Raw genomic sequence first — 11,127 nt, 5'->3', positions numbered from 1 at the left:
AAAACATCTATGAAGATCAGTATTAATTAGATGAGCGGGGCTTTTAGCTTTTTGCCTCTGAACAGTTTTGGCATCTCACTCTATCCTTTGCAACTCAGAATGATTGGCTTCTTTAGGAACTCAGAATCCAGATAGTGTTATTGATTCTCCTAGTTAAGTATGATGATTCTTGAACACAGCTACTTTATGAGTCTTGGCCGTGGCCCAAAGCACTCTGTCTTCCAGTATTACCACCGGATACATACATGCCACAGACACATAACTGGGTGAACCTTTTCAGATTGTGACCCAGCTTTGCTAGAGTCCCCAATTAGAGGTGTCCAGGGTTCTTAAGCACACTCTTATTGCCTTGGATCACAACTTTATTTCTTTCTTTTTCTTTCTTTTTCTTTTTCTTTTTTTTTCGTTTTTTTTTTCGCCTCTTTTTTTTCTTTTTTTGTATTCACTGTTTTTTCTTGCTTCAAGAATCATTTTTAATGATTTTTCAGATCCTCAGTAACATGTCTCCTTTTTCATCATTCTTTCAAGAGCCAACATTCATGAACCACAAATTCAAAAGACATATGCACTGTTTAAGCATACATTCAGAGAACAAGAGTATTGCCACCACATCAAAAATAATTAAACTATTATAAAATTCAAAATTCATGCAATTCTTTTTCTTTTCAATTAAGCACGTTTTTCTTTTAAGAAAGGTGATGGATTCATAGGACATTCATAACTTTAAGGCATAGACACTAAGACACTAATGATCACAAGACACAAACATGGATAAACATAAGCATAAAATTCGAAAAACAGAAGAATAAAGAACAAGGAGATTAAAGAACGGGTCCACCTTAGTGATGGCGGCTCTTTCTTTCTCTTGAAGATCCTATGGAGTGCTTGAGCTCCTCAATGTCTCTTCCTTGCCTTTGTTGCTCCTCCCTCATGATTCTTTGATCTTCTCTAATTTCATGGAGGATGATGGAGTGTTCTTGATGCTCCACCCTTAGTTGTCCCATGTTGGAACTCAATTCTCCTAGGGAGGTGTTCAGTTGCTCCCAATAGTTTTGTGGAGGAAAGTGCATCCCTTGAGGCATCTCAGGGATCTCATGATGAGTGGGGTCTCTTGTGTGTTCCATCCTTTTCTTAGTGATGGGCTTGTCCTCATCAATGGGGGTATCTCCCTCTATGTCAACTCCAACTGAATAACAGAGGTGACAAATGAGATGAGGAAAGGCTAGCCTTGCCAAGGTGGAAGACTTGTCCGCCACTTTATAGAGTTCTTGGGCTATAACCTCATGAACTTCCACTTCTTCTCCAATCATGATGCTGTGAATCATGATGGCCCGGTCTAGAGTAACTTCGGACCGGTTGCTAGTGGGAATGATTGAGCGTTGAATGAATTCCAACCATCCTCTAGCCACGGGTTTGAGGTCATGCCTTCTCAATTGAACCGGCTTGCCTCTTGAATCTCTCTTCCATTGTGCGCCCTCTTCACATATGACTGTGAGGACTTGGTCCAACCTTTGATCAAAGTTGACCCTTCTAGTGTAAGGATGTTCATCTCCTTGCATCATGGGCAAATTGAATACCAACCTTACACTTTCCGGACTAAAATCCAAGTAATTCCCCCGAACCATAGTAAGATAATTCTTTGGATTCGGGTTAACACTTTGATCATGGTTCTTGGTGATCCATGCATTGGCATAGAACTCTTGAACCATCAAGATTCCGACTTGTTGAATGGGGTTGGTAAGCACTTCCCAACCTCTTCTTCAGATCTCATGGCGGATCTCCGGATATTCACCCTTTTTGAGTGAAAAAGGCACCTCGGGGATCACCTTCTTCAAGGCCACAACTTCATAGAAGTGGTCTTGATGCACCCTTGAGATGAATCTTTCCATCTCCCATGACTCGGAGGTGGAAGCTTTTGCCTTCCCTTTCCTCTTTCTAGAGGTTTCTCCGGCCTTGGATGCCATAAATGGTTATGGAAAAACGAAAAAGCAACGCTTTTACCACACCAAACTTAAAAGGTTTGCTCGTCCTCGAGCAAAAGAAGAAAGAAGAGAGCAGAAGAAGAAGAAATGAGGGAGAAGGGAATGGCTTTTGTGTTCGGCCAAAGAAGAGGAGAAGTGGTGTTTAGGTTGTGTGAAAATGAAGGAGTGAAGAAGGGTATTTAAAGGAGAGAGGGGAGTAGGAGTTCGGCCATTATGGGTGGGTTTGGGAGGGAAAGTGGTTTGAATTTGAAGGGTGAGGTAGGTGAGGTTTTATGAAGGACGGATGTGAGTGGTGAAGAGAAAGATGGGATTTGATAGGTGAATGGGTTTTTGGGGAAGAGGAGTTGAGGTGATTGGTGAATGGGTGAAGAAGAGAGAGGGTGGTGGTGCGTTTGGTGGGGGTCCTGTGGGGTCCACAGATCCTGTGGTGTCAAGGAAAAGTCATCCCTGCACCAAATGTTGCTCAAAATCACGTTTTGAGTCATTTCTGGCGTTAAACGCCGGGCTGGTGCCCATTCCTGGCGTTTAACGCCAGGTTCTTGCCCTTTTCTGGCGTTTAATGCCAGTCTGGTGCCCCTTTCTGGCGTTAAACGCCCAGAATGGTGCCAGACTGGGCGTTAAACGCCCAACTGCTAGCCTCACTGGCGTTTAAACGCCAGTGGGTTCTTCCTCCAGGGTGTGCTGTTTTTCTTCCTGTTTTTCATTTTGTTTTTGCTTTTTCAATGGATTTTGTGACTTCTTATGATCATCAACCTACAAAAAACATAAAATAACAAAAGAGAAATAGATAAAATATAATCATTGGGTTGCCTCCCAACAAGCGCTTCTTTAATGTCAGTAGCTTGACATAGGGCTCTCATGGAGCCTCACAGATACTCAGAGCAATGTGAGAACCTCCCAACACCAAACTTAGAGTTTGAATGTGGGGGTTCAACACCAAACTTAGAGGTTGGTTGTGGTCTCCCAACACCAAACTTAGAGTTTGACTGTGGGGGCTCTGTTTGTCTCTGATTTGAGAGAAGCTCTTCATGCTTCTTCTCCATGGTGACAGAGGGATATCCTTGAGCCTTAAACACCAAGAATTCTTCATTCACTTGAATGATTAACTCTCCTCTATCAACATCAATCACAGCCTTTGCTGTGGCTAGGAAGGGTCTGCCAAGGATGATGGATTCATCCATGCACTTCCCAGTCTCTAGGACTATGAAATCAGTAGGGATGTAATGGTTTTCAATTTTCACCAAAACATCCTCTACAAGTCCATGAGCTTGTTTTCTTGAGTTGTCTGCCATCTCTAATGAGATTCTTGCAGCTTGTACCTCAAAGATCCCTAGCTTCTCCATTACAGAGAGATGCATGAGGTTCACACTTGACCCTAAGTCACACAGGGCCTTCTTGAAGGTCATGGTGCCTATGGTACAAGGTATGGAAAACTTCCCAGGATCTTGTCTCTTTTGAGTTAATTTCTGCCTAGACAAGTCATCCAGTTCTTTGGTGAGCAAAGGAGGTTCATCTTCCCAAGTCTCATTTCCAAATAACTTGTCATTTAGCTTCATGATTGCTCCAAGGTATTTAGCAACTTGCTCTTCAGTGACATACTCATCCTCTTCAGAGGGAGAATACTCATCAGAGCTCATGAATGGCAGAAGTAGCTCCATTGGAATCTCTATGGTCTCATTTTGAGCCTCAGATTCCCATGGTTCCTCATTGGGGAACTCATTGGAGGCTAGTGCACGCCCACTGAGGTCTTCCTCAGTGGCGTTCACTTCCTCTCTTTCCTCTCCATATTCGGCCATGGTTATGGCTTTGCACTCTCCTTTTGGATTTTCTTCAGTATTACTTGGGAGAGTACTAGGAGGGAGTTCAGTAATTTTCTTGCTCAGCTGACCCACTTGTCCTTCCAAATTTCTGATGGAGGACCTTGTTTCAGTCATGAAACTTTGAGTAGTCTTGATTAGATCAGAGACCATGGTTGCTAAGTCAGAGGGGTTCTGCTTAGAATTCTCTGTCTGTTGCTGAGAAGATGATGGAAAAGGCTTGCCATTGCTAAACCTGTTTCTTCCAGCATTATTGTTGAAACCTTGTTGAGGTCTCTCTTGATTCTTCCATGAGAAATTTGGGTGATTTCTCCATGAAGAATTATAGGTGTTTCCATAGGGTTCTCCTAGGTAATTCACCTCTTCCATTAAAGGGTTCTCAGGATCATATGCTTCTTCTTCAGATGAAGCATCTTTAGTACTGCTTGGTGCATTTTGCATTCCAGACAGACTTTGAGAGATCAAATTGACTTGTTGGGTCAATATCTTATTCTGAGCCAATATGGCATTCAGAGCATCAATCTCAAGAACTCCTTTCTTCTGACTTGTCCCATTGTTCACAGGATTCCTTTCAGAAGTGTACATGAATTGGTTATTTGCAACCATTTCAATGAGCTCTTGAGCTTCTGTAGGCGTCTTCTTCAAATGAAGAGATCCTCCAGCAGAGCTATCCAGAGACATCTTGGATAGTTCAGAGAGACCATCATAGAAAATACCTATGATGCTCCATTCAGAAAGCATGTCAGAAGGACACTTTCTGATTAATTGTTTGTATCTTTCCCAAGCTTCATAGAGGGATTCTCCATCCTTCTGTTTGAAGGTTTGGACTTCCACTCTAAGCTTACTCCATTTCTGAGGTGGAAAGAATTTTGCCAAGAAGGCATTGACTAGCTTTTCCCAAGAGTCCAGGCTATCTTTAGGTTGTGAGTCCAACCATATTCTAGCTCTGTCTCTTACAGCAAAAGGGAATAGCATCAGTCTGTAGACCTCAGGGTCAACCCCATTAGTCTTGACTGTGTCACAGATTTGCAAGAATTCAGCTAAAAACTGATGAGGATCTTCCATTGGAAGTCCATGGAACTTGCAATTCTGTTGCATTAGAGAAACTAATTGAGGCTTAAGCTCAAAGTTGTTTGCTCTAATGGCAGGGATAGAGATGCTTCTCCCATAGAAGTCGGGAGTAGGTGCAGTAAAGTCACCCAGCACCTTCCTTGCATTGTTTGCATTGTTGTTGTTTTCGGCTGCCATGTGTTCTTCTTCTTTGAAGAATTCGGTCAGGTCCTCTAAAGAGAGTTGTGCTTTGGCTTCTCTTAGCTTTCTCTTCAAGGTCCTTTCAGGTTCAGGATCAGGCTCAACAAGAATGCTTTTGTCTTTGCTCCTGCTCATAAGAAAGAGAAGAGAACAAGAAAATGTGGAATCCTCTATGTCACAGTATAGAGATTCCTTGAAGTGTCAGAGGAAAAGAAGAGTAGAAGACAGAAGTAGAAAATTCGAAATTATCAAAGGAGATGGAGTTCGAATTTTACATTAAGGGATAGTGTTAGTCCATAAATAGAAGGATGTGAGGAGAAGGGAAGTAATTTTCGAAAATTAAGTGAGAGATTTTGAAAATATTTTTGAAAAACATTACTTAATTTTCGAAAATGAGAGTGGGAAAGAAATAAGATAATTTTTGAAAAAGATTTTGAAATTAGAAATCAAAAAGATTTGATTGAAAACTATTTTGAAAAAGATGTGGTTAAGAAGATATGATTGATTTTAAAAAAAATGTGATTGAGAAGATATGATTTGAAAACAATTTTAAAAAGATTTGATTTTAGAAAAAAAATTATTAACTTGGCTATCAAGAAAAGATATGATTCAAACATTAAACCTTTCTCAACAGAAAAGGCAACATACTTGAAATGTTGAATCAAATCATTAATTGATAGTAAGTATCTTTGAAAAAGGAAAGAAATTGATTTTGAAAACATTTGATTGAAAAGATATGATTTGAAAAAGATTTGATTTTGAAAAACTTTGAAAACTTGAAAAAAATTTGATTTGAAAAACAAAATCTTCCCCTTGTGCCATCCTGGCGTTAAACGCCTAGAATGGTATCCATTCTGGCGTTTAACGCCCAAAATGCACCCTTTTTGGGCGTTAAACGCCCAACCAGGTACCCTGGCTGGCGTTTAAACGCCAGTCTGTCCTTCTTCACTGGGCGTTTTGAACGCCCAGCTTTTTCTGTGCAATTCCTCTGCTGTATGTTCTGAATCTTCAATTCTCTGTATTATTGACTTGAAAAGACACAAATTAAAAATATTTTTGGATTTTTAATGATAAAGAAGAATCAAAATGCAACTAAAATCAAATAACTATGCATGCAAGACACCAAACTTAGCAGTTTGTATACCACTGACACTAACAATATGAGAATGCATATGAGACACACAAAATACTTCAAGTCAATAGAATTCAAAGATTAGAGCAAGTAAATCATCAAGAACATCTTGAAGATCACTAAGACACATGAATGAATGCATGCAATTGACACCAAACTTAAGATAAGACTAGACTCAAACAAGAAACATAAAATATTTTTGGTTTTTATAAAAAAAAATTTTTATTTTTTTTTTGTGTTTTTCGAAAATTAAGTGGAAAAAGATATCAAAATTCTTAATGAGAATTCCAGGAATCAGTGCAATGCTAGTCTAAGACTCCGGTCCAGGAATTAGACATGGCTTCACAGCCAGCCAAGCTTTCAAAGAAAGCTTCGGTCCAAAACACTAGACATGGCCAAAGGCCAGCCAAGCCTTAGCAGATCACTGCTCCAAAAGCAAGATTTGATAAAAAATCAACAAGCTCTTGTGATGATAAGTTGAAACCTCGGTCCAATAAGATTAGACATGGCTTCTCAGCCAGCCAGACTTCAACAAATCATCATGAAACTCTAGAATTCATCTTCAAGAATTTCGAAAAAAATAAATACCTAATCTAAGCAACAAGATGAACCTTCAGTTGTCCAAACTGAACAATCCCGGCATTGTTACCAAAAGCTTGCTCAAAACTTGAACAATCCCCGGCAACGGCGCCAAAAACTTGGTGCGCGAAATTGTGAACAATACTTTTTCACAACTCTCATAATCCCCGGTCATGAACTCCAAGAACTTGGTAGTTCAATTCCATGGCATTACACAACTTCGCACAACTAACCAGCAAGTGCACTGGGTCGTCCAAGTAATACCTTACGTGAGTAAGGGTCGATCCCACGGAGATTGTTAGTATTGAAGCAAGCTATGGTCATCTTGCAAATCTTAGTCAGGCAGACTCAAATGTATAATGATGAACGAAAATAACATAAAAGATAAAGATAGAGATACTTATGTAATTCATTTGTAGGAACTTCAGATAAGCGCATGAAGATGCCTTCCCTTCCGTCTCTCTGCTTTCCTACAGTCTTCATCCAATCCTTCTTACTCCTTTCCATGGCAAGCTTATGCAAGGGTTTCACCGTTGTCAGTGGCTACCTCCCATCCTCTCAGTGGAAATGTTCAACGCACCCTGTCACGGCACGGCTATCCATCTGTCGGTTCTCAATCAGGCCGGAATAGAATCCAGTGATTCTTTTGCGTCTGTCACTAACGCCCCGCCTTCAGGAGTTTGAAGCACGTCACAGTCATTCAATCATTGAATCCTACTCAGAATACCACAGACAAGGTTAGACCTTCCGGATTCTCTTGAATGCCGCCATCAGTTCTCGCCTATACCACGAAGACTCTGATCTCACGGAATGGCTGGCTCGTTTGTCAGGCGAGCACTCGGTTGTCAGGCGATCAACCATGCATCGTGTTATCAGGAATCCAAGAGATATTCACTAGAGCTTTGATTGCTTGTAGAACAAGAGTGGTTGTCAGTCACCTTGTTTATGAGTGAGAATGATGATGAGTGTCACGGATCATCACATTCATCAAGTTGAAGAACAAGTGATATCTTGGACAAAGAACAAGCGGAATTGAATAGAAGAACAATAGTAATTGCATTAATACTCGAGGTACAGCAGAGCTCCACACCTTAATCTATGGTGTGTAGAAACTCCACCGTTGAAAATACATAAGAATAAGGTCTAGGCATGGCCGAATGGCCAGCCTCCCAATGATCTAAGATAGCATAAAACACGAAGATAGCTACCCAGATATATCAATACAATAGTAAAAGGTCCTACTTATAGAAAACTAGTAGCCTAGGGTGTACAGAGATGAGTAAATGACATAAAAATCCACTTCCGGGCCCACTTGGTGTGTGCTTGGGCTGAGCAATGAAGCAATTTCGTGTAGAGACCCTTTTTGGAGTTAAACGCCAGCTTTTATGCCAGTTTGGGCGTTTAACTCCCATTTGGGTGCCAGTTCCAGCGTTTAACGCTGGGATTTCTTGAGGTGACTTTGAACGCCGGTTTGGGCCATCAAATCTTAGGCAAAGTATGGACTATCATATATTGCTGGAAAGCCCAGGATGTCTACTTTCCAACGCCGTTGAGAGCGCACCAATTGGGCTTCTGTAGCTCCAGAAAATCCACTTCGAGTGCAGGGAGGTCAGAATCCAACAGCATCTGCAGTCCTTTTTGAGTCTCTGGATCAGATTTTTGCTCAGATCCCTCAATTTCAGCCAGAAAATACCTGAAATCACAGAAAAACACACAAACTCATAGTAAAGTCCAGAAAAGTGAATTTTAACTAAAAACTAATAAAAATATACTAAAAAGTAACTAGATCATACTAAAAACATACTAAAAACAATGCCAAAAAGTGTATAAATTATCCGCTCATCAATAAGCGACGACAGCGACGTGTTACCAGCATTGGTTTGTCATCTGTAGACTTAGACAAGATATGAAAGGGGGTTGCAGCAACGGAGTAGCATTTGGTAGCCACAAAGCTCATCTCGTCGAACATCAAAATGGCAGAGAAGACCTTCATTTCAGCCGAGTTGGGGATGAGATTCGAATCGGGTAGGGTAGTCCGGACATATGGGTTTTGCATAACACTAAGCCCATGACATAAAAATATATATATTTAGTTATTTACTTATTTATCATGTTTGCTTAATGATTTTACTGTCATCAACAATGTCAAAGCCAAATTCAAACACTTTCTTCTACTACACATGTGAGTCATAAATTAATGCAAGCAAACTAGTCATTGTAGCCATCAAACATTAAAAGCAACCACAGAATACACTTTTTATGTTATATTTATTATCTATTGTTTATGGTATATTTGTTATTTATTTCACATCATTCATCTTTTTGTTAACTCGGCCAAAATAAAAAGATTAAAAGAAAAATAAATTATGCTACCTACCATTGCTTAGTCTAATAACAATCTGGTAATGTTTGAAGGTCGGCTGATGCACACAAATTATCCATTGAGAAAAGTAAGTACCTTGCAGGTTCGCATTCATACTCTTATATTATTGAGTTTTGTCTTCTTTTTTCACAAAGAAATCAGAATGATAGTATGTTTTGATTATTTTTTCTAGAGATTTTTAGATCTGTATTATTACAAGGTGCTTTAGAAGTTGGAATATTGGATTCCAGTGTCATATACACCCATGACCTCTCTTTTTCTATTGTATTATTTATTAATTGCTTGCTTGTCCTAGAATAAATTTCTTGTCTCTATTATTACAAACATGACTGTAAAGTCAATATATATGTGAATAATCTTTAGTGTAACTTCTATTGAATATTGACTTATGCTAAAAACAGAACATGTTGCCTTTATTGCTTTTCGACAAGTGATGTGGAGCACACGCATTTCAGCATTTGGTCAAAGATTTGAATTACACATTGCTGAACAAAGTTAGAAGTGAGATTAACAAAAAGTCACATAATGTTGATGGAAAGACTAGGTAAATTTAGTCCATAAGTGTCAATGATAGTGATTATTTTATTGTAAATTTGTCAATTAAAATATTATTAATTATTTGGTTTTATTTTTTAATGAATCTAAGTTTTATTATCGGCTTGTGATTCATCAACAAAACATCTAAAGAAGTGTTATGCAGATTTTTAACAAATTTAAGTTGGTTTAATATCTAGTGATCTGTGAACGAAATCTACTCCTCTTTAATGATTTTAGTTTTTAATTGTGCATCAAAAACTCCTGTTGGACTAGTGATAAAAAGAGAAAACGTAGAAACGAAAGATAAAAGTTACAAAATCTGGAATGGAAAAGATGCAAGAGAAACAAAGTAAATGACTAAATTTAAAGAAAGCAATAAATCGCCTTTGACATGATCAAAGGACTTTAAATTCAAATACATTGAAATCAAATAAAGAAAGAAAAAGACTTTGCGGAGAAAATAAATTGCTGAAAAGGAAATTTACAAGGAAAATTAAAATGAAATTAAAAATTATGGAAAAAACCTTACAGAAAAAAATGAATTCTAAGCAAGATCAGAAAGTCTATGGGGATGTGATATTGTAAGAACTTTTTTCTGAAAATGAATTTCAACCTCTATTCTTTTCGAGCTATGTCTATTTATATTCATTTTCAACCAATCAAAATTTCTTCACGTGCTCCACATATAAAGAACTAAACATAATTGTTTCCGCTACAATAATAGTGTGATAACCGTCTTCAACTCCCTTAATTACTAGTCTCCCTATTGCTTCGATCACGGATCCTTATTTTTGATATGCATCTTCGATCAACTTAACTTATTCATCGATGATTTCTCTTCGATCACCTTGAACACTTTCTTGACATAATGCAGACAAATGTCTTCGATTTATTCATCATCAAATTTAAATTATTTTTAACCAACAGAAAGACTAACAAGTCTCGATTTGCACATCAATTGCAAAAGTTCTTTATTTCTGTTAAATATTTAATGACAATATGAACTAAAACTTTTTCCCTTTCATTTTTATCAATTCAAATGTGAAGTTTGTGTTTCAATCCATTTTTTTTTTGTGACTGAAAATAATACAAAGAAAAAGGACTTAAGAGAAAGAGTAGGATTCCTCTCTAATAATAATGTCTAAACTATTAGGGAGTAGCAATCACTCTAGGTACACCTGCTTATTAAAAGTAGCAGTCTTAGCCATTAAATCAGTCACTCTGTTTGCTGTACGCTGAATGAGTACTACTGTAATTGTCCAATTACGCTGGAGCATCTCTTTAATTTCGTCAAGCAGATCAAAGTCAGTCCTAATCATGCTGGTTGTGTCTCGCGAAACAAGAAGAAACACATCAAGATTATCAGTTTCACATATGACCTCTTTGCACTCGCAATCCCAAACCATAACAAGCCCTCTCCAAATAGCATGAAACTCACAGCAGAGA

General features: G+C 38.6%; 1 non-coding gene across 1 annotated transcript; it reads left to right on the top strand.

The window, feature by feature from the left end:
* The first annotated feature begins 4,534 nt into the window (after positions 1 to 4,534).
* Positions 4,535 to 4,642, top strand: LOC130956636 (small nucleolar RNA R71). Its single transcript, XR_009077179.1, has one exon. It is a non-coding gene; the product is annotated as a small nucleolar RNA R71 (small nucleolar RNA).
* The last annotated feature ends 6,485 nt before the right edge of the window (positions 4,643 to 11,127 follow it).

The sequence above is a fragment of the Arachis stenosperma genome, chromosome 1 (assembly GCF_014773155.1).
Source record: "Arachis stenosperma cultivar V10309 chromosome 1, arast.V10309.gnm1.PFL2, whole genome shotgun sequence".
In the NCBI taxonomy this organism is placed as follows: domain Eukaryota; kingdom Viridiplantae; phylum Streptophyta; class Magnoliopsida; order Fabales; family Fabaceae; genus Arachis; species Arachis stenosperma.
The sequence above is the reverse complement of the archived record's forward strand: the minus strand, read 5'-3'. Positions and strand labels throughout refer to the sequence as shown.